Source organism: Lissotriton helveticus, chromosome 4_1 (genome assembly GCF_964261635.1).
Source record: "Lissotriton helveticus chromosome 4_1, aLisHel1.1, whole genome shotgun sequence".
NCBI classification, from domain to species: domain Eukaryota; kingdom Metazoa; phylum Chordata; class Amphibia; order Caudata; family Salamandridae; genus Lissotriton; species Lissotriton helveticus.
In genome coordinates, this window is record NC_136063.1 from 509,563,225 (window position 1) to 509,584,976 (window position 21,752).

The window sequence follows — 21,752 nt, forward strand, 5'->3', positions numbered from 1 at the left end:
GAGCAGCAGTGAGACATTTTTTACAAAACATGGTTCTGCGCTGCTTTCTCCCCCTTGAGGAATGTGGTGCAGCTAATTTGGTTCCCACACTGTGTTGTTCTAAAATTTGGCAAACCTGCCCTAATATAACAAGGCTTTATTCAAGCTAGCCTTTTTTTTAATTATTACTTTTTATTTATTTTATTGATCAGAAGCAAAAAAAAAGATAAATAACCATATCTTAAAACAGGGAATTAAAACACCATTAGACCAATATTCATTATACATATAAAAAAAATTGAATTAAGCAGATACTTATAAAGTGCAGTCTGGAATATTCCAGAAATATCCAGCTGGTCACAATTCTTATATAATACAGTGGTTAATATCCTTACTTTATTCTAAAGTGCAGTACTTAAAGTAGTAAAGTGCATCCAGTGCCAACTTTCCTTCATCTTCCTCAACTCCCCATCCTAAAGTGTGATATTAAAGTGCATTTTTCATTTATTTAAGAAAACATTTTTTATTAACATAAGACAAAAGTTACAATGCAATATAATCTTATTCTTCCGGCGTGATCTCTACTTTGCCATAAAATTCCAAACAGCAGTAAACTTTCTAGTAGCCCCCACTCTCCTTGCATACGCTTCTTCCAATTTCCTTGTTCGTTTCATCTTATTTAGCCATCCCAATAAGTAGGTAATTTCGAAGACCTCCAATTGTGAAGTATAAGAGAGTGCTACAAGGGTTGCAATTGCTATAAATGTCTCCTCACCTCTTGTCATTGCCAGGTTTGCACCTTGCCTAATAATTCCTAGGAGAGTTAGATCTGCCTCGGGATCTAATCTCTTTTGGATCTCTCCACTTAAGGCCGCGAAGATCCTTTCCCAAAATTGCCCTAACCTTGGAAAAAACATATGTAGCCAATCTCCCCTTCCTTCTGCCTGGCAGCAAAAACATCAAGGGGCAGATGTATCAACCGTTTTGCGACTCGCAACGTCCGAAATTCGCAGAATTTCGGCCTTTGCGACTCGCAATTGGTCATTTTGCATGATTTTGAATGTATCAAACATTCGCAAAATAAGAAATCTCAAAGATTTGCAATTCCTTAATTTGCCATAGCATTTAAGGAATCGCAATTTTTGCGATTCCTTAAATGCTATATATGAAGCATTTTGCTGTTGCGAATTTTGGTTAAGGAATCGCAAATTACCACCAACTTGTAGTTGATGGTAATTTGCGAAGTCCTCAACAAATGACAATTTTAAATTTTTTAAGGTGGCATGTGACGCGCACACATGCCCATGGGGCATGTATGTGCACCATATGCACACATATGTACATTTCAGGGGTGCAGCAGGGTGTCTTTCAGACATCCCTGCACCCTTGAAATAATTCTCAAATTGCAATTAGCAAATTGCGAATTCGCAATTTGAGAATTAGTTCAAAATCATTCCTATGGGCCTCCTGGCCCATAGGAATGCATGGGAAATTATTCCTCATTTGCGAATTCGCAAAATGCGAATACGCAAATAAGGAAGTGTAAGGAATCGCAAAAAAATAGAGATTTTATTCATACATTCCATTTTGCAATTTCTAAATAGAGATTCCTTATAAATCGCTATTTAGGAATCGCAAAATAGAATCTTGATACATCTGCCCCCAATTCTCCAATTCTGGACATATTTTATTTAGTGCTTTGGGTGTACAATATGCCATCCATCGGGACAAAAAAGCCATTCTTTTAAAGTTGGCTGTTCTTAGGGCGTTACTCACTAACTGTGATATGGCCTGCCAGTCCCGCTTCGAGAGTGTACATTGCGTCTCCTGGGTGACCTTTTCTGGAAATTTCTCAACAAGAGTTGATTCCCTTTTGGAGCATAAAAGACAGTACCAATTTCTCACCCATTTTAATTTTGCTCACAATGGTGCTGTTACTAGCTTAATTGGACAGGCACTTGAAGAGAGATTTCATCCATCCCAAAAATATACAATATGCATATCTTCAAAAATTCGAGGCTTACTTTGGTCAACACATCTACTTTGGACCTCTTACCAAGAGATCACTCTATTTCCCACTGACAAATGTCCTAGATCTTTCAGGCCACAGTTATTGCCACCTCTTAAAGGCTAGTCTGTATTGGAAGACCTAGACTTTTACATTCTCCTAATTTTAGATAATAAAACCCTGTAGCACCTGCTTGCTTAAAGAAAGTCGGCAGTCTATACGAATATTCCTGCAAAGTCTTGCACCTAGTTTTGTAGGAGGTTTTGCTGTTTTCAAAAATTTCGGAATCTGCAAACCTCCCTCCTGAAACATTTTATCCCCAAAAAATGATTTACTATTCCATTTGAGTCCACAAAGCGCGCTGTCAGATGTAGAAAGGCGGCATGATAATATGTACGAATTTGAGGAAGTGCAAGCCCCCCCTGATTAATATCCAATTGGAGCACCAAGAGTTTAACCCTGGGTGCCTTCTTACCCCAGATAAACTTTCTAAACATTGTTGCAAGCTCCTTAAAATAGATGGTATTCATTTTTATAGGGATATTTGTAAAAAGAAAAACAAGTAAAGGCAAAATGGTCATTTTAATAAGGGCCACACAGCCTATCAATGTGAGGGGTAAAAATGAGCAGTTTTTTAATTTTATTCCATATAACTTCGTAATTTAATTTATAGAGTTCCCCATATTGACTAGTGACATATATCCCTAGATATCGAATTGGATCGGTATTAAGGGCTTGTTGATTAAGATTTTCAGTGTTGTTGGATAAAAATCTCAGTCTTATTCTGATGAATTTTATAGCCCCCAGTCAGAGGTCCCGAAAATGGGATGGTAGGCGACATGATCATGAGCAGCTGCTAGTGACCAGAGCTCCTCCCCCCCAACTCCATATCCACGTACGGCAAATGGACACTGCAGCCTGGGGAATCAGTGTGCACAGCGGCACATGCTGAGACATGCTAATACCGGGAGCTGGCTTTCTTTGTGCAGCAAGTTGGAGCTCTTTCGGCTGGAGCCCTTCTTGGCTGATTTTGTGGGGGCACGGTGGGCAGAATGTGGCTCAAGACTGATGGCTGAGCACAAGGGAAATGGAAATGGAAAGGAAAGGAAGACGCTCAGCCAGTTTAATTGAAAAGGTGAACCTGGCCATTGTTTTCACTATGATATCTGGAGTGCTGGCAGCAGCGAGGGACGGCTGCTTATTGACTGTGTGGGGAGGCTGACCCTAGGAGTCCAGGCTTTCGTTCCAATTTTCTTTGAATTTGGAATTGGGATTGACTTTGGACTGATTGGTCTAATTGTTTCCTGATTCGTGGCATTTGGAGCCACAGAAACAATCTAAGGGGCCAGTGGGAGAGAAGTCAGCCCGCAAGCCTTAAGACCTAAGCAGAGCAGAGCTGAGCCGGGCTGGGCAGAGGCAATTGACCATAATTCTGGGCTTTGGAGATTATCTGGTGTGAGCAAATCTAAGTGTAGTCACTGGAAGGCTCCCAAATTTCAAAATAAAAAATGGGAAAACATTTAAAGCAGGCAAATCTAATGGCCAAAGTTGACTCAGCATCAGGTCTTAAAGCTAAAATGCGATAAGGGCAATCAAAAGCTGTGTCAACTTTGGCTAGAGCTGAGCACAACTTAGAAAAGTGACCTAGCATAAACGCTAGCGTTGAGAGCTCTGAAGAAGAGCCACCAGAATTCCATCAGGAAGGGGGAATAAGCCATCCTGGTGCAGTGAAGGAAATAGAAGGAGTACCAGAAGAGGGGACAAGATCGGAGGAAGAGCAGGCAGTTGACTTAACTGCTGGAGGAAGCAAGGAGGAAATGGAAAATTATAAGGACTTCCCGCTATATTTAAAAGGAAAGGCATCGCAGGCTTCTCAGGCTGCTCAGTCTGCACCGGCAAAATTGCCAGCAAAACCAAAAAGACCTTTTGAGGGATCCTCTGAGGAGATGCCAGTTAGTCCTTCTCAAAATGCGCAATTACTCTCACAACAAATAGCCATTTTAGAGGAAAAAGCTCTCAAAAATCCCCTTCAAATCAATAATACCTCAATAGATCTCCAACAGCATGGTCAGGTATTGACACTATTGCCACAGCCTCAGGTTCAGGCATCTCAACAAGACTCAATAATACCGCTGCAGCCAACTCAACTACAGTTTCACCCTCAGCCCCCATCACCTAGCATAGGAGTACTGGAAGTTTTAGGACGGCAAGTCGGGAACCAGAAGGAAAACGGAGAAGTTCAACATAGCTCGCCGGAACAAATTCAAGAAAAAGACACCATCCAACAAATGCATATAAAGACTATGCTGAATCTTATTCTAGAGGAAATAAGAGAAATGAAGATATGTCAAGTGAACAAAATAGCCTCCCTCCATCTACGTCTCGTGAAAATTGAGGAGCAGTGGCTAAGTTTCCAATTAGAATACACTACGCAGAATCAAGGATTGAACGTCTGAAAGACCAAATAAATACTATGCATCAGAAAATAAATGAAGTAACAAAGTAAAAAGCTACTTTAGAGAGTAAACTTGAGGAACTGGAGAACCACTCACGTCATGCAAATTTACAAATAGTTGGGGTTCCAGAGGGGAGTGAGAGGGCCCAAAACACTTCAATGGGTCGAGAACTTTGTTAAGAAGAATGTGTTGTCTGAATTTACTGGAGACCTTGCTATAAAAAGGGCACATCGGGTCCCCTCCCACCCATTGCCGACTTCAAAATTTGCACACACAATTTTGAAACATTGTACTCGATATTGTATTAAAGAAAAGATTCTAGCTAAGGAAATCCAGCAGAGGCAATTTGCGATTAATGAAGTTTCTAGCTGTAGAATCTTTGCAGATATGTCGTCAGCAGCCGCACGCAGGCGTAAAAAGTTGTATATTAAATAATACATATAGAAATTGAAGTTGAGGCAAGTTCCATATGTTTATAAATTTAGAGGAAGCACAGAATTTGCTGAGAGAAATGTCCTCTGTTAAATTGAACAGAATCTACAGAGTGAGATGATGGATCAGTGAGGAGGGGAGGTCACTCAGGGTGCAGCACCAGGGCACCCCATAAGAGTATTAGGGGAGGATGAGATGTGGCTCGTGAGCCTGTGCACATCTCTCGGGGGGACAGGGTCTGGGATAAGGAAGGGCATAGGAGGGGTGCATGGCACTAAAAAGAAAAAAGAGCAGAAGCATAGTGGAGAGAGGTGAGGAAAACAGTGTTTTGAGCTAAGTATTATTATTATTTTTTTAATATACCATAGAGATGGGTATTAAATGTCGAATCTGAAACAAATTCACCAAAATACCTTATCCAAAGAGCATTTTCGAAAGCTTTTTTAGCCTCAGCTGGGCTGACAATGAGAGGAGTAGCGATATATTTTAGTAGGGGCCTGGATTGGGAATTTGTTCAAGTCCAGAGGGATCCTCTAGGATGATGGCTATGGATAACGGTGAATTTAAATGGGGCCATTTAAAATTTTGTTAACTAATCAACAATGGGTAGTAGGCATAAGGGGATCAATACAAGAATTTTTTAGGATCAATGAAGGAACAACTGAGCTTTTTTCGGTATGGGAGGCTGTTAAGGTGGTATTGCGTGGGCAAATGTTTGCTTTTATGGCCGCTCAGTCTAAAGATTGAACCATTCATATAGCCAAACTCAAGCAGGCAGTCGATACAGCTTTGATGCAGAAGAATGCCTCTTTACTGGGTGTCGGGTTAGCTGGAAGTCAGCTTGAAAAAGCAAAAAAGGAATTAAGAGAATTCTGTCTGTTAAAAGAAATTAATAGCTCCAACAACAAACTTATGAAGAAAGTCAAATGATAGGAAAACTGCTAACTTGGTCATCTAAGGTAAAATAGGAAGCTACCTTAATTACTGAAGTTTTTGATCCTAGGACTAGGGATAGGGTGACAGACAAGAATAAGATTGCCCAAGTATTTGTGGAGCATTATGAGCAGTTATATGCTACTAAGTATAGGGTTGAGCAAGAGCTAATCCAGCATTATTTTGAGGGTGTAAATCTTCCACATGTGTCAAATACCCTGGCTGGGAAAATGAAACTTGATATATCAATAGCAGACATTTTTGGCAGCACTGGATACAATGGTGACTTCTAAAGCTTGTGGAAATGTGGGGTTGCCAAAAGAATTCTATAAGGATTTTGTTAAGGAATTAACACCTTTCCTGACAAAGCTTTTTAATTATGTTAAGGCGGGTGGCTTTGTTCACCCAACTTTCAAAGAATCCATAATTGTTAGTTTTGTGAAAAAGGGAAAATATCCTGCAGATATTAATGCCTATAAACCAATTAGTCTACCTAATGCAGACTATAAAATCTTAAAGAAAATATGGACACATCACTTTACCCCTTTGGCACAAGAAGTAATCCACAGAGACCAGACAGGGTGTGTCGCAGGGAGGATAGTATCTGCAAACACAGGGGTTTTAGTACAGCCTCTCCACTTTTTTAATAGTAATCAAACTCCAGCGCTCGTCATGATGGTAGACGCAGAAAAGGACTTTGATTTGGTTAATTTGGATGCTCTTTTTTATGGTCTGGCCAGGTATGGGGTTCCCGCCCCCTGGTTATAAAAATGTTATGGAATATTTACCAGGGGGCACAGGGTCAGGCAGTTATCAATGCAAACTTAGCAGGGATAGTTAATGTCAATCGGGGGACCAGACAGGGGAGCCCCATTTCACCCATCTCATTTACCTTCTTCATTGAGCCCTTGGCCACTAAAATTCATAACAATAGAACAGTTAGAGCTCCAGTATTAGGTATGGCAAAATTAAAGCTTTTTGAGGATGACATCGTTCTCTATCTGAGTCCAGAGAGTCAGAATATGGAGCGAGTATTAGCAGAATTTGCTCAAGCTAGATTTCCTAAGACATTCATCACAGCTAGTCCTGTTTTTAGACCACCCCGACTTTCTCCAAATCTTTTGCGTTCACCGTCCTATTTTCCTGAATTCATTTTTGTTGGCCTTAGCACTCTGTGTACTTTACCACTGCTAACTAGTGCTACAGAGCGTGTGCCCACTCCCTAAAACCCACTTAAGTAGTCCCATTAAACAAACACCAGGTCTGCCATTGCAGCCTGAATGCAGTTTACACTGCGAATATAACTTGACAAAATAAGCCCCTTGCCAAGCCTTAAACTCCCCTTTTATTGCATATACGTCACCCCTAAAGTAGGTCCTAGGTGGTCTGAAGGTCAGGGTGTAATGAAAGTTAAAGGTTGGCTATGTGCTTTTAAGTTTTGCATGTCCTGTTAGGGAAAAACTCCCAAATGTGTTTTTCACTAATGTGAGGCCTACATCTCCAATCGGATACCATTGGGTTGCCTTATTACATTTAATAAGTGCTACCTTTTGATTAGGAACAGGTAAAGATATCATATTTAGTGTCTGAGCAATTGAAATGTTAAATTCTCTTAAATGGTAAAGCTGGATTTTGAGTCACAATTTTGAAAATGCCACGTTTAGAAATTTGGCAAATGTCCTATTCTATTTGGTGCTGGCAGCTGGTCCCTGGGTCACATGACTGGGTGTAGATGGCAGTTGGAATTTGTTTATTCCTCCCAGACAGCCACACCATAGAGGGATTAGATGTGTCTGGTTGGGCCGTCACTGGCAGGATGTGGTGGGGAGTGGAGCTGGGCACAGCTCCACTGGCAAATCAGTAGACTGTGCCCTGCCTTCACCCAAAGGACTTGTTACAACTTAATTGCTCATGCAGCTGTCCAGAGTATGGGAGACAAGAAACTCCAAGCACTTCAAATGAAAATCTCTAGCAACCTCTCCTACTTCAGACCCAAACTTCAGTTCACTTTCTGGACATTTGGAAGGACTTTCAGAGTACTGCCTGCTGCTATGGTCCGCTCTGTACTTCAGAGGACTGCTTTGCAGCACCTATAAGGACTTCTCTACTGCCCGAAAGCTGTCTTGAACCCTTAGAGGCCTGCCCCGCTGCTTGAACTCTGTTCCACTGCTTGAACCCAGGACTACCAGAACTACTCCAAGGGCTAGTTGGCTTGCCCCCTGATCAGTGTCTCAATGACAGAAAAGGCTTCAACCATCTTGAACCCACACATAGACCCACCTTGAGTGAGTCTAGCCTCTATAAGTGGTGCCTCCACAGTCCAGGACCCTTTTTGAGTGGTGCTGAAGATGCCTAGATAGCCAAATTCAAAATCATGGTACATTTTTTGGGTGCAAAACTGCTCTGAGTAATGAGAGGAGACAGGGATCAACCTGCTTGTCTATTCACCTAAGGTGCATCATCAGTCAGCCTGAATTTGCAGGGGCTTCCACTACTTTCTTCTTTGCAGCAGCAAATCCTGTTCAGCTGTCCTTTGCATAAGGGGTAGCCGGCCTCAAGGAGCCCTCTTCGACTAGAGCAACAAGCCTCGTACAGCTGGAGATTTTTTACTTCCAAAAACATGGATATCTCCACCGCCGTACAGCGGCCTACCTTCTCAGTACATTTTTCTTGAAATTTCTTGAATTAAGTCTAAAGGTTAGTGCTGGCTGGGCACACTTCACTTCTTATATCCATCTCGTGCTCTAATCACGATCAGATATATTTTTCAAATTTGGCCGGGTCTCGCGTAACTAGTAGTCTTCAGTTGGCACTTTGATCTCTTAGGCTTTAGTTTTTCCCTTCAACATTAAACATAATAACTCGGTTCTTCTGAAAGCATTTTCATCATTTCGGTGTCAAATGATTCATTAAAATGTCAAAAGATTCTTTAAAATGTACTCTATTTTCTAAATTGGTGTGGGATTTTCCGTATGTTGTGTTTTCAACATGAATGATGTACGATGCCTTCAAATCGTGCCCTCCACCATGCACACAAATACACACCAGAGATTGAGAAGACCATAATAGTAATGTACCCCTAACTTACGCACTAATGCCTAACAAGCAAAGTGAAACTTATTATGAATTACTTAATCAAATCAAAATTTAACCTAACATCTCCTATTCTCAAAAAATAATGCTAGATTTTCAGCAGGCAATAATACAAACAGTTCCCAAATATCTACCCACACACAGCTATACAAAGCTGTTATTATCATTTTATCAAAGAATGTGGTGAAATATAAAGAAAGTGTAGAATGTACAACAAACAGTGAGTTTGCCTTTGAAATTAAAAATATTGTGTCTTTAGCCTACCAGTAGCATAAGTAGTAACCACTGCAAATAAAATTAACAAATACCAAGGGGGATATGTACAAAAAAGTGGAGGAGCTTGGCTGAACGCCGCACTCCGCCACTTCTGAAATGCAAGGCTGAACCATATTTACAAAAATGTTGTGGAGCCTTTCGTTTCCCCCGTGATGGATTGTTTGTGTGTGGGAAGGTATCCCTTCCTGTACATAAACAATCCTAAAATGCCATTGTGTCACTTTCATGTGTGCTGTTTCATGCAGCACACATGAAACTGACAAAATGGCATTTTTTTAAAGGTTTGTTTATGTACAGGAAGGGACACCTTCCTGTACACAAACACACCATGGCATGCAGAAGGCAGCACACCTGGAAAAAGCAAAAACGAGGAGAAATAATGCATTGCTCCTTGTTTCACCAATTTAGGACCAGGATTTACCTGGTCCTAATTTTGGTGTTGCCTCCTATGTACTCCACCCTTGTACATAGGGGGCAGCTTCAAAATGAGTGGGTGTTGCTGTGGAACACCCACTGCAACACCCACTGCCCACCCCTTTCACTCTAACCATAGCGTGAAAGGGGGCTTCATGTACAGGGCAGCGTTAGGGCATTTTAAGTGGCTTAACGCTACCTTGTACATAAGGCGCAGCCCCTATCGCCACCACAACATCGGTAAAAGTCACGTTGTGGTGGCGATAGGTGCTTGTACATATGCCCCCAAGTTTCAAATCCCATGGTGGAATATATATGCCAGCTTAAGAGACCAACAAATAAAATAAATAACACAAGACATATTCCTCTGGACTCAGGACTGGGGTCTATGTCTGAGTGCCCTATACAATCGGGGAAGGAGAATTTCAGGGCGGATCTGTTGAGCTGGGAGATTCCTTCATCCAAGGATTTCTCCCCGCTCCGCTCTCTGTTTTGATGGTTCAGAGGTGGGGCCTTCCAGTGTTGGATCTCTTTCCTTCCCTAGGGATTGCCAAGGTGCATTGGTTTTGCTCTAGGGGACGGTGTCCTCAGACTTAGGAAATAGATGGGTTGGCCTCTGGGTCTGCTTTATGCTTTCTCCCCCTTTCATTTGATAAAGCGTTTCTGGTGCGGGTCCAAAGGGAGAAGACCCAGGTGATTTCTAGTTTCTCCTCATTGGCCCCTTGGCCCCGTGTTGATTGGTTCCCGCTTCTGGAGTTGTTGAGGTGCAGTCAGGAATGGGGTCTTCCAGTTGTCCCATACCCTATGTTCTTCCCGGGTCATTGGGTGTGACTTTAAAGGCATCTAAAAGGTCCCCTACACCTCATACTTATGCCTGCCATTGGAGGACATTTTCAGCAAGGTGTTTGAGGCAGCAGTTGGATCCAGCTCTGACAGATCTTTTTCTGACTATTGGGTTTTTACAGGATGGCATCAATATGGGTTGTCTGTTACTAAATTGCGGGTGTAGTGGGCAGCGATTCCCGCATTTCATGGTTCGTCACGTAATTTGAAATATGAGATGGGCTGATGACCAGGTTTATTCAGGGGCTTTTGCATTTGTTTACTAGGCCGGTGAGGTCTTTTACTGGCTGGAATTTGTAGTTGATCTTGGAAGTTTTTACTGGTCCCCAGTTTGACCCCCTTGAAGCTCCTGAATTTTAAGGCTTGTTTCCTGGTTGCCATCACTTCTGCTAGGTGCTTGGGGGAGTTGAGGGCTTTGTACTGTGAGTATCTTTTTTGTAAGGTCTTTCTCAATAGGATTTTTCTGGTCCCAGTGCCTTCATTCGTGTCAAAGGTGAATTTGGCTTTCCATGTCAGTCAGGAGTTTATTTTACCAGAATTTTGTCCTGAGCCTACTTCGGAGGAGGAACGCAGATTGCATTGTTTGGATGTGAGGCATACTTTACTGGAGAAGCGTGGCTCAGTGGTTAGAGCAGCAGACCCGAAAGCTGAGATCGACCGTGGCCCAGGGTTCGATTCCCCGCCTCGGCGGGTCTTGGGCTCAAAAATTCCACGGTCTCGACAATTCTCGCTCTGGTGCCTACTCGACTCATGGGGTCACACTCTGCGACTCTGGGCAATAGCTTGCTTAATCTCCACTACGGCCCCTCGCGGCGTGATGCCTGGCTTTCACCTTGTGGACACCCTACCGGGGTTTCTCATAGGGGAATACCAGGACGGGTTCCCTAAGCAAGCGCTTAGATACCGTGTAGGTGATTTGCGCTATATAAATACATGTACATTTACATTTACTTTACTGTGGTACTTGGATGTGGTGAAGTCATTCTGAAAAGGGGATGCTTTGTTTGTGAATATCAGGCCTGACAAGAAGGGGGAGAAACCGACCGCAGCCATTTTGAGTAGATGGATTAGTTCCATGGTTTTGATGATGTATGAGTTAATGGGTGTGGTTCACCCACTAGGTGTTCAGTGGTGCTCTAAGTGCAGTATGGTGGCTACTGTAGCAGAATTGCAGGGTACTTCTGTGGTGGAGATTTGTTAGGCTTCAACCTGGGCTTCCCCTTCCACTTTTGTTTGCCACTATACAATTGCTGATTTGGAATGTCTGGATAATGTGGTGGGTCACAGAGTCTTGTTCTCAATGATTTAATGGAAGGGTTTTCTGTTTATGCTGTATTAAATTTTGATGTTCACGACTCAGTTTTCTGTCTCTGTGTATTTGCTGTATCTCATTGGTTAAGAAGGAAGATGAGGGAGGGATGGAATGTAATGCGTCCACTACTTGTGAATAATGGCATTACTCCTAGTCATACTCCCTTGCCATCCTTCAAGGTTCTTTCCGCCCTTCTAGTACAAAGCAATTGAGTGGCTGGTTGGCTTGTTTACCTACAGGAGGAGGTGGGTGTGTTTTATTTTGGAGTGGGATGGGTCTATTGGAGGCAAGCTTGCCTCATAGGTTAAGAAGGAAGGTGAGGTCGAAGAGGGATACATGTGACCCACGCCTTTAAATTCCTTCCTAGGAACCACGATTCCTGGCGAAGAGGCCAATCACCACACAGTTAGATTTACCAATTATGCATGGAAGAGACTGTCTAACATACTAGGGAAACTATAACTATATTCCCCTCTCATGACACTATCGCATCTGCCCAAGGTGCCAGGCACTCAAGAGGTTGGATGCCGGGAAATGTTCCACAAACGTGACCTCAGGGTGTGGGGCGATCTCTACCTAGAGGGACAATTTAAAAGCAGACAGGAACTACTGACAGGATATGGGACCACTCCACTGGTGGTATTTTTATATATGAGACTCAGACACGAGATCCAAGTCAATCTCCCTGGGTTCCCGGCAGAGCCTCCAATCCTGGAGACCCTCCATGCAACACTAAAACTAGAGGGACCGGCCCATGTGGTCTCTAAAATCTACCGGATGGTACTGACTGAGCGACCGTAAGGGGCACATGGAGCCAGGGTGGACTGGGATGCGGACCTATGGGAGCTCCTTACAGATGAGTAATGGACGTACTGCTGCTCGCAAACAGAGGCCATCACTGCAAGCAGCAGATTGCGCATTACCCTTTTCAAGTTTTTGAATAGAATTTACTATAACCCAATTAAGCTGCACAAGTTTAAATTAAGGGAAGACGACCGTTGCTTAAGATATCCGCGGGAGGGAGCGGACCTCCTGCACCTGGCATGGCATTGCCCTCTAATTAGTAAATATTGGGATAAGGTACTAGGGGCACTAGCCAAAATGACAAGACTCACTATTCCAGACACCCCCCTGACAACACTCCTGGGATACACAGCAGACATGCCGAGATCGTGCAGGAGGTTTGTCTCACTGGGACTACTGCTTGCTAATCGCAGGCTGGGATGCAGGTGGGGCAGGGGGCGTGCCCCAAAATTCATAGAATGGCTGACAGACCTAATTTACTGCAAGGACCAACTCATCACTTGTGCCGAACTGCTTCCGGCGTCATCTCGCCCCAGAGACATTTGGGGACCCTTAATAAACTTTTAAGGGTAGAATCTAATGACTAATGTTCACAATCAAGCATACACACACAACTATACTCTGTGACAGTAAACTATCGTTAGATAAAAAAAGAACAAACCAGAGACTGACCCCAATACACTTGCCTAAGACACACCCAACAGACGAGCCTAATCAGATGTATCCTATTCTATTGACTAGATGTTTGTAAAATTGAAAATGATATGCCATTGTGTAACAAAGCATTTGTGACTAGCATCCAATTGAGGATATGTAATGTCACGTGCAATGTCTTGGTTAATTGTTTGTTTATCCATGATCTATTGTACTTGATTTAGGAAATCAATACATTGAATAAGATATCAAAAAAGAAGGAGTGGGACTAGGAGTAATGCCATTATCTGTAACTAATGGATGCATCACCATAAAAACTAAGCAGCACAGAATGCAGCTAATGAAAAAATAGGTCCCCTAATAAAAAAAGACTAGTTTTCTATCAAAGGAAATTCAAATAAATGTTAAAACTATATATAGATCCTAACTATACCTACTGGCAACCGCCAGTAGGTAATACACACACATATATATATATATATATATATTTTCGAAGATGCTGTTCGTCGTGCAAAAAGCAAAGCTCAAGCCCAAATTCTTATAGCGTGTTATTTATTATAACAATAGCGTCAAAAAACACCCGACGCGTTTCGGTGCAGCCGCACCTTGGTCACGGGTAAATCTGTTTCATGAATGCCTCCATTATCTAGTGCTTTAAACATAAAAATAAAAGTAGGACTACCCGTCCCAACTCTGCTATTTTCACATGAACACTGGCAGACATGTTTGATAGTCACCGACATTCGTTTGAATAGTATAGCAAATACTGTGGTTATTACATACACATATTTTATGCATGGATTAACAACTATTGCATCATAGTCTATTTACTGTCTCTGTTAATTCTTTCTGACATGATAAAGTACCAAACAAGTGTTCCTCAAGTTCCACCACTGAGGGCATGTCGACCGTCTAAAGTTTATCCCGCCCTAGTGGGCGTATCGATGTACCAGCCAGAAATATTTGAAACATGTAAATACAATTGTGCCCAAGTGGGCTCACATCCCTCTAAAGTTCATCCCGTGGGCGTATCGATGTATCAACCAAAAATATTCGAAGCAAATAATTACAATTGTGCCCATGTGGCCTCATATCCTGTTATATCACGTGTCAATAAACCACATTTATGAATGAAAAGCGTTCGGTGCATTTCATACAGTTGTCGTTCAGTTTTCCTTCCCGCAGTGTGCAGACTACAATGTCTCCTACAAAAAATAAAATAAATGTGCAATCACTAAAGTGTTATGTGCATATTAAAACCAATGTTTCACATCAAGTACGGAATCATATTACATCACAATATTGTCATGCGTAAACTGCTCATCTCCTGCTAACCCAGATGTACTTCCATATCCTCATCCTTATTGAGACCGTTCGGTTGTACTGTGTCATACCTGATTATAAATCTCGACTCTAGTTGGCGCAATTGTCAGACTCTGTCGCCCCCTCTTTCTGAGATTGGTACCCTATCCAGGGCACAAATTTTATTTTTATGTTTAAAGCACTAGATAATGGAGGCATTCAAGAAACAGATTTACCCGTGACCAAGGTGAGGCTGTACCGAAACGCGTCAGGTGGTTTTTGACGCTTTTCTTCTAATAAATAACACGCTATAAGAATTTGGGCTTGAGCTTTGCTTTTTGCACGACGAACAGCATCTTCGAAAATGTTTGAGGGGTCGCTCCCTCGCTCAAAGCCCGCCGAAATTGATCAATGGATATATATATATATATATATATATATATATATATATATATATATATATATATATATATATATATATATATGTATATATTAATAGTTATAGTTAGGATTGATTTCCATAGGGAAATCGCAACATTCTATTGGGAATAACTTTGGCGCCGGTTGAGGAATCTGCCTGAATTTTTCAGCAACTTTGCCTAGCGGCGCTCCGGTCCTTCCTTGAAAGTTTGGGGGGGATTCGTCAAGCGGGGTCAGCGATAAAAGAGGGGTCCCAAAACGTGTTTTCCCCATGTTAATTTTCATAGGGCGGTCGGTCGCACTTTTAGCTCGAACGGCTGAATGGATTTTCTCCAAACTTGGCAAAATTGTAGGGACTGGTAGCCCGATGTGCCTTTGCTATGTCTCAATATATGTGCTCCAGAGGATTTAGAGTAATTTAGGTTCAAAAAAATGTATATATCCATAGCCGCTCCCCGGTACGCGCACCGGGGAGCGCTCCGGGCGCGCCACGCGACTTGCGCACGGAAAGCTGATTGGCTCTCGGGTGTCTGTAAACATTCAAAACAGTCCGGAGCGGCCATCATCTTGTGTCTCGGTAGGATCGAGACACAAGAGGTGGTAAAAACAAAGGGGGAAATAACCAAAAGGGGGCAGGGTAGACCCCCCTGACCCCCTAGGTTTGATGTGGGGGTCATAAAAGGCCCCCACCGCGTAAATGATTTTTTTTTTTAAATTCGATTTTCACGGGGGGCACGCCCGGTACGCACACCGGTGCGCGTACCGGGGAGCGTACCCTGGAGAAAAAACAATGACAGACTTCTATACAAATGTAGCATTTTTTAATACATTGGAGGTAGTTCTTTTTCATTTTTTTAAGAACACAGCTCTTTGATGAGAATTGGAGGTAACTCTGAAAAGAATTTTGTTTTTCTTCTTTTTTTTAACAAAAACAAAAACAGGGAACTGGAAACAGCTCAACAAGAGCCAAAAAAATAAATAAATTAGGCCTGGGGATGGCAGCGGTGGTTCTCGAGAGCTCGAACCATGAGTGTGACACTTTGCTCCCCATAGCAAAGAAGATGGTCACATTTTCGGCATTTTAATATAGCCTGATTGAAAGCAGGCTGAATATTTGGTATCATCTCCTGCTCACGCCGACGCACAGAAGGTGTTGCTCCACCGGTAGAAGTAGAGGCACCATCCCTGGGAGCCTCTCGTGCCAGAGCCCTGACACTCTCCCGTGCATAGTTCTGGGGATGCTTCCTTGACACGTGGCGTATCATCGTCCAGTTCCCAAAGCTGTATTTTTTTCTGGGATTTCCTCTCGATAAAATGGTGTGGCATATTTTACACTCCACCTTTGGAGCATTTACCTTCTTCTCCCCCTCTGGAATTTTGAAAAATTTCCAAATGAAATGTTCCTTCACAGTTCGTTCAGGAACCTCCTCATTAATGAAATCATCAGTCTCATCACTGCTGCTGGATGCTCTTGCAGCCATGATAATAGAAGTAAATATGACACAGGTGCCAAAAACAGGTCTTGCACTCACAAAAGTGAAACAAGAAGTGAAGGAAATGGGTGGGGATTTCAGTCTTTGTAAAAAAAAAAAGTTAGGAACCAATGAAAAGTGTTATTTTCAAGTCACATGATCCGGGCTTTCATCATTTGGAAACCAAAACTGATCTGCACCAATAAAAAGTGTTATTTTCAGATCACATGACCCGACGCGCTTACGCTACGCGCCCTGGGGCGCGCATGTAGTCGCGCCCCGGGGTGCGCAGCGTAAGCGCATCAGGATGTTGCGCGATCGTTTGCGCTCGCGTGCTTCCCGGTGCGCTTACGCAGTGCGCCATATGACGCATCACGCGGCTACGAGAAACGTCACGATGTTGTTTTCGTTCGCGGGAACAGCGCTAACGGGAAGCTCCCCGGTACGCGCCCCGGGGCACGCCGTAATATTGCGCTTACCCATACGTTCACCGGTACGCGCCCAGGGAGAGCCCCAGGGCAAAAAATACTTTTTTTTTTTAAATTACATAATTATACAATATAAAATTCGTTATAAAAAATATTACTTTTCATACCTATAGAGATTTGCTATTAAAAAACCATTGAAATTCACTGAAAAAACCATAGGTTTCACACCAGTTATGGTTAGGAATTAGCAATTAAAAAAACTATTAAATTCCCTGAAAAAACCATAGGTTTCACACCAGTTATAGTTAGCTGGAAATTTTACCGTATATTTAATCTGGCCCCCAGGTGCGATGTCAGCGCATAAGTGAAACCGGCACTGAAGAAAGGCGAAGGCCTGAAACGCGTCTGCCCAGCGTTTCACTGATGTAACGATTTTTGCTGCAAGCAGATGAATTTGGCAAATTAAAGTCTCCTGTTAAGCACTGAGCATGTGTCGGCCCCTTCTGTCTTTTGAGAGAAGGTTTTGTTTGGATGTATTCTCGGGATGCAAGCCCCGAGTTACCGACACGCCCTCTCGTTCTGGAGCTTCGCGCTAGCTTGTGAAAAGTTTGGTGTGGTATTGAAAATACAGCGCGACGCCCCCCCAACAGGTACAAACATCGACTGCGATCTTCACTACTGTTGGGGAGAGAGGTACCAGTACTAAATGGGTGAAGGTGTTTACTCAAAGAGACTTACCATCAATGCCTCCCAGAAAGACTGTCCGAAGAGTTTTGTTTCCGTGACTAGTTAGGTGGGGCACCACATGGTGTTCGGGGACCTAATCACTGTATTAAGGACCCTGCAGCGGCTCTTACAAAACCCGGAGTGGACAGGGTTTGGGACCTGCGCCTTCTGCAATCAAGGGTAATGGGCGTGACAACTAACTCCAGTAGGAGTGGACTGCCGTATATTTAATCTGGCCCCCAGGTGCGATGTCAGCGCAGAAGTGAAACCGGCACTGAAGAAAGGCGAAGGCCTGAAACGCGTCTGCCCAGCGTTTCACTGATGTAACGATTTTTGCTGCAAGCAGATGAATTTGGCAAATTAAAGTCTCCTGTTAAGCACCGAGCATGTGTCGGCCCCTTCTGTCTTTTGAGAGAAGGTTTTGTTTGGATGTATTCTCGGGTTGCAAGCCCCGAGTTACCGACACGCCCTCTCGTTCTGGAGCTTCGCGCTAGCTTGTGAAAAGTTTGGTGTGGTATTGAAAATACAGCGCGACGCCCCCCCAACAGGTACAAACATGGACTGCGATCTTCACTACTGTTGGGGAGAGAGGTACCAGTACTAAATGGGTGAAGGTGTTTACTCAAAGAGACTTACCATCAATGCCTCCCAGAAAGACTGTCCGAAGAGTTTTGTTTCCGTGGCTAGTTAGGTGGGGCACCACATGGTGTTCGGGGACCTAATCACTGTATTAAGGACCCTGCAGCGGCTCTTACAAAACCCGGAGTGGACAGGGTTTGGGACCTGCGCCTTCTGCAATCAAGGGTAATGGGCGTGACAACTAACTCCAGTAGGAGTGGACTGCCGTATATTTAATCTGGCCCCCAGGTGCGATGTCAGCGCAGAAGTGAAACCGGCACTGAAGAAAGGCGAAGGCCTGAAACGCGTCTGCCCAGCGTTTCACTGATGTAACGATTTTTGCTGCAAGCAGATGAATTTGGCAAATTAAAGTCTCCTGTTAAGCACCGAGCATGTGTCGGCCCCTTCTGTCTTTTGAGAGAAGGTTTTGTTTGGATGTATTCTCGGGTTGCAAGCCCCGAGTTACCGACACGCCCTCTCGTTCTGGAGCTTCGCGCTAGCTTGTGAAAAGTTTGGTGTGGTATTGAAAATACAGCGCGACGCCCCCCCAACAGGTACAAACATCGACTGCGATCTTCACTACTGTTGGGGAGAGAGGTACCAGTACTAAATGGGTGAAGGTGTTTACTCAAAGAGACTTACCATCAATGCCTCCCAGAAAGACTGTCCGAAGAGTTTTGTTTCCGTGGCTAGTTAGGTGGGGCACCACATGGTGTTCGGGGACCTAATCACTGTATTAAGGACCCTGCAGCGGCTCTTACAAAACCCGGAGTCGACAGGGTTTGGGACCTGCGCCTTCTGCAATCAAGGGTAATGAGCGTGACAACTAACTCCAGTAGGAGTGGACTGCCGTATATTTAATCTGGCCCCCAGGTGCGATGTCAGCGCAGAAGTGAAACCGGCACTGAAGAAAGGCGAAGGCCTGAAACGCGTCTGCCCAGCGTTTCACTGATGTAACGATTTTTGCTGCAAGCAGATGAATTTGGCAAATTAAAGTCTCCTGTTAAGCACCGAGCATGTGTCGGCCCCTTCTGTCTTTTGAGAGAAGGTTTTGTTTGGATATATATATATATATATATACATATATGTGTGTGTGTGTGTGTATTAGGTATAGTTAGGACCTAGTTTCCATAGGAAAAGTGTTTTTTTTCCCGATAACTTTGGCGTCAGTTGACGAATCTTCGCGAAATTTCCAAAACTAGTGGCCTGCTCCGGTCAGCTCCTGCCTTGAAAGTTTTGGGGTGATTCGCCAAGCGGGGACCGAGAAAAAAGGGGGTTCCCAAAACGTGTTTTGCCCATGTTATTTTCCATAGACATGGCTACTGCCCGAACTGCTGAACGGAATTACACCAAATTTGGCTAAAATGTAGCCCTTAGATCAGAAAGAGCGCTTTGTGGTAAATGGTGTAAATATGTTCAGTAGTTCCTGAGATATTCAAAAAATAAACTGCCACCCCCTGGGCTTCTTTTTTAATGTGTGGGGGTCTCCAAGACCCCCCAAGCCCTGAGGACCGCCACCCTTGGGGCTTTTCTAAAATATTCATGGGAGCACATGCCCCCCCACAGCCTTGGGACCACCACCACCGGGGCTATGCAAATTGTACTATGTGGGAGGGCACTCGGCCCTGCTGCAGCCCCGGGACGGCACCCTTTTTAATGTGTGGGGGGCCTCCAAGGCCCCCCAAGCCCTGGGGACTGCCACCCCCCCCAAGGCTTTTCTAAAATATACACGGGGCAAACAGTCCCCCACAGCCACGGGGACCGCCAACCACCGGGGCTTGTTGTTTAAAAATTAAAATAAACCAGTGTGGGGGGCTCGAGCCCCCTCCACAAGCCCCAGGGACCGGCACCTCCCCTGGACACTAATAATGCAAATGCGAGGGTCCGTTGTGGACCTCCGAGCCCCGGGGACCATCACTTCACCGGGGCTTTGCACTCGTAGGGAGGGCGGCCGCACAGCCCCATCCTGGAGCCCTTGGTGGCCCTGGGGACCGTCACCCCCCCGGGCCAGCTCCTGCAGTGTCCTGGGGTGCCTACCCCGGGGACACTGCTATTTGCTATGACAGGGCGGGAGCAGGTCTCCCACCCTGTCATAGCAAACTTGCTTTGGATCTTGGAAGCAGGAGCAGGGAAACCTGCTCTCTCTTTCAAAATCCAAAGCAGGGTTGATTTTCCACACGGGGAGCTGCATGTCAGCAGCTCCCCATGTGGAAAAGCAATGCCGGCTCCCCCAGCAGGCAGGGAGCCGACGGAACCGTAGGGAAATTGGGGCTCCCCCACGGTCCCCAAATGAAAGGCAAGGCCCAGGGGATGGGGTCCCCAGGGCCAGGAGTGGCCTGGGAAGGGTGCCACACGGCCCCCTCCCCTAAAAAAAAAAAAAAAAAAAAAAAGGCAGGCCAGCCCCGGGTATGGAGTCCCCGGGCCATAATTGGCCTGAGGAGGGAGGCCACGTGGCCTCCTCCCAAAAAAAACCCAAAAAGGATGGTCAAGCCTCGGGGATGGGGTCCCCGGGGCCAATAGTGGCCAAGGGAAGGGGGAGCAACGTGGCCCCCTTCCCTATAAAAAAAAAATAAAGGAAAGGAGAAGGCCGGCCCCGGGGGATGGGGTTCCCGGGGCCAAAATTGCAGAGAGTTATGAAAAGGGGTGTTGCATTGCACCTCCTCTCTGCAAGACAGCTCCGTGGCACTTACTGGATGTACCTGGTTGGCTAGTTGGCCCCTAGGGACTCTCAGGATTCAAGGGAAATTAATCCCCCAACTTAAAACCCACCAGAGGGCACCTTTGTACAGTGGTGAGGGGAGGGGGTGGGCCTGATGTGACATGTGTGTACTGCTACAATCACTCCGCCAAAACCCAAGCACTTATAAATTCACCTTGCAGCACTCTAGTCACCCAGTCACTACCCATGTACTCATGCAATGACCCAGTCACCAACACATGTACTGCTGCAATCCCTTGAGGACTACCTATGCAGTCCAGTAATCTCCCTGGTACTACCTCTGCAGGCCCCCTATCACCAAGCCAGTCCTATATCCTTATCTAATCACTTCACCAAAACCCAAGCACTTATAAATTCCCCATGCATTCTCCTTGCAGTACTCTAATCATCCAGTCACTACTCATGTAGTCATACAATGATCCAGGCACTAACGCATGTACTGCTACAATCCCTGTGTATTGCCCATGCAGTCCTCTAACCACCTACACACTTCTCATCCACTCCTTCAGTTCCCCTGGTAGTACCCATGCATTCCAGCAATAAGCCTGCCACTCCCCGTGCACTCCTTCAGTCACTCAGCCACTACTATGTACTAATCCAACACTCTGCCAATACCAAAGCACTTATAACTCAACTCAGGCACTCCCCTTGCAGTATTCTAATATTTCAGTCAGTAGCTATGTACTCATGCAATGACCCAGGCACTAACTGATCACTGCTATAATCCCCTATGCACTACCCGTATGATCCTCTAACCATTTACACACTTCTTATTTGTTCCTTCAATTCCCCAGGCTGTCCCGCAATCACACTGTCACTCTCCGTGCACTCCTCCAGTCACCCAGCCACTACTATGTACTAAT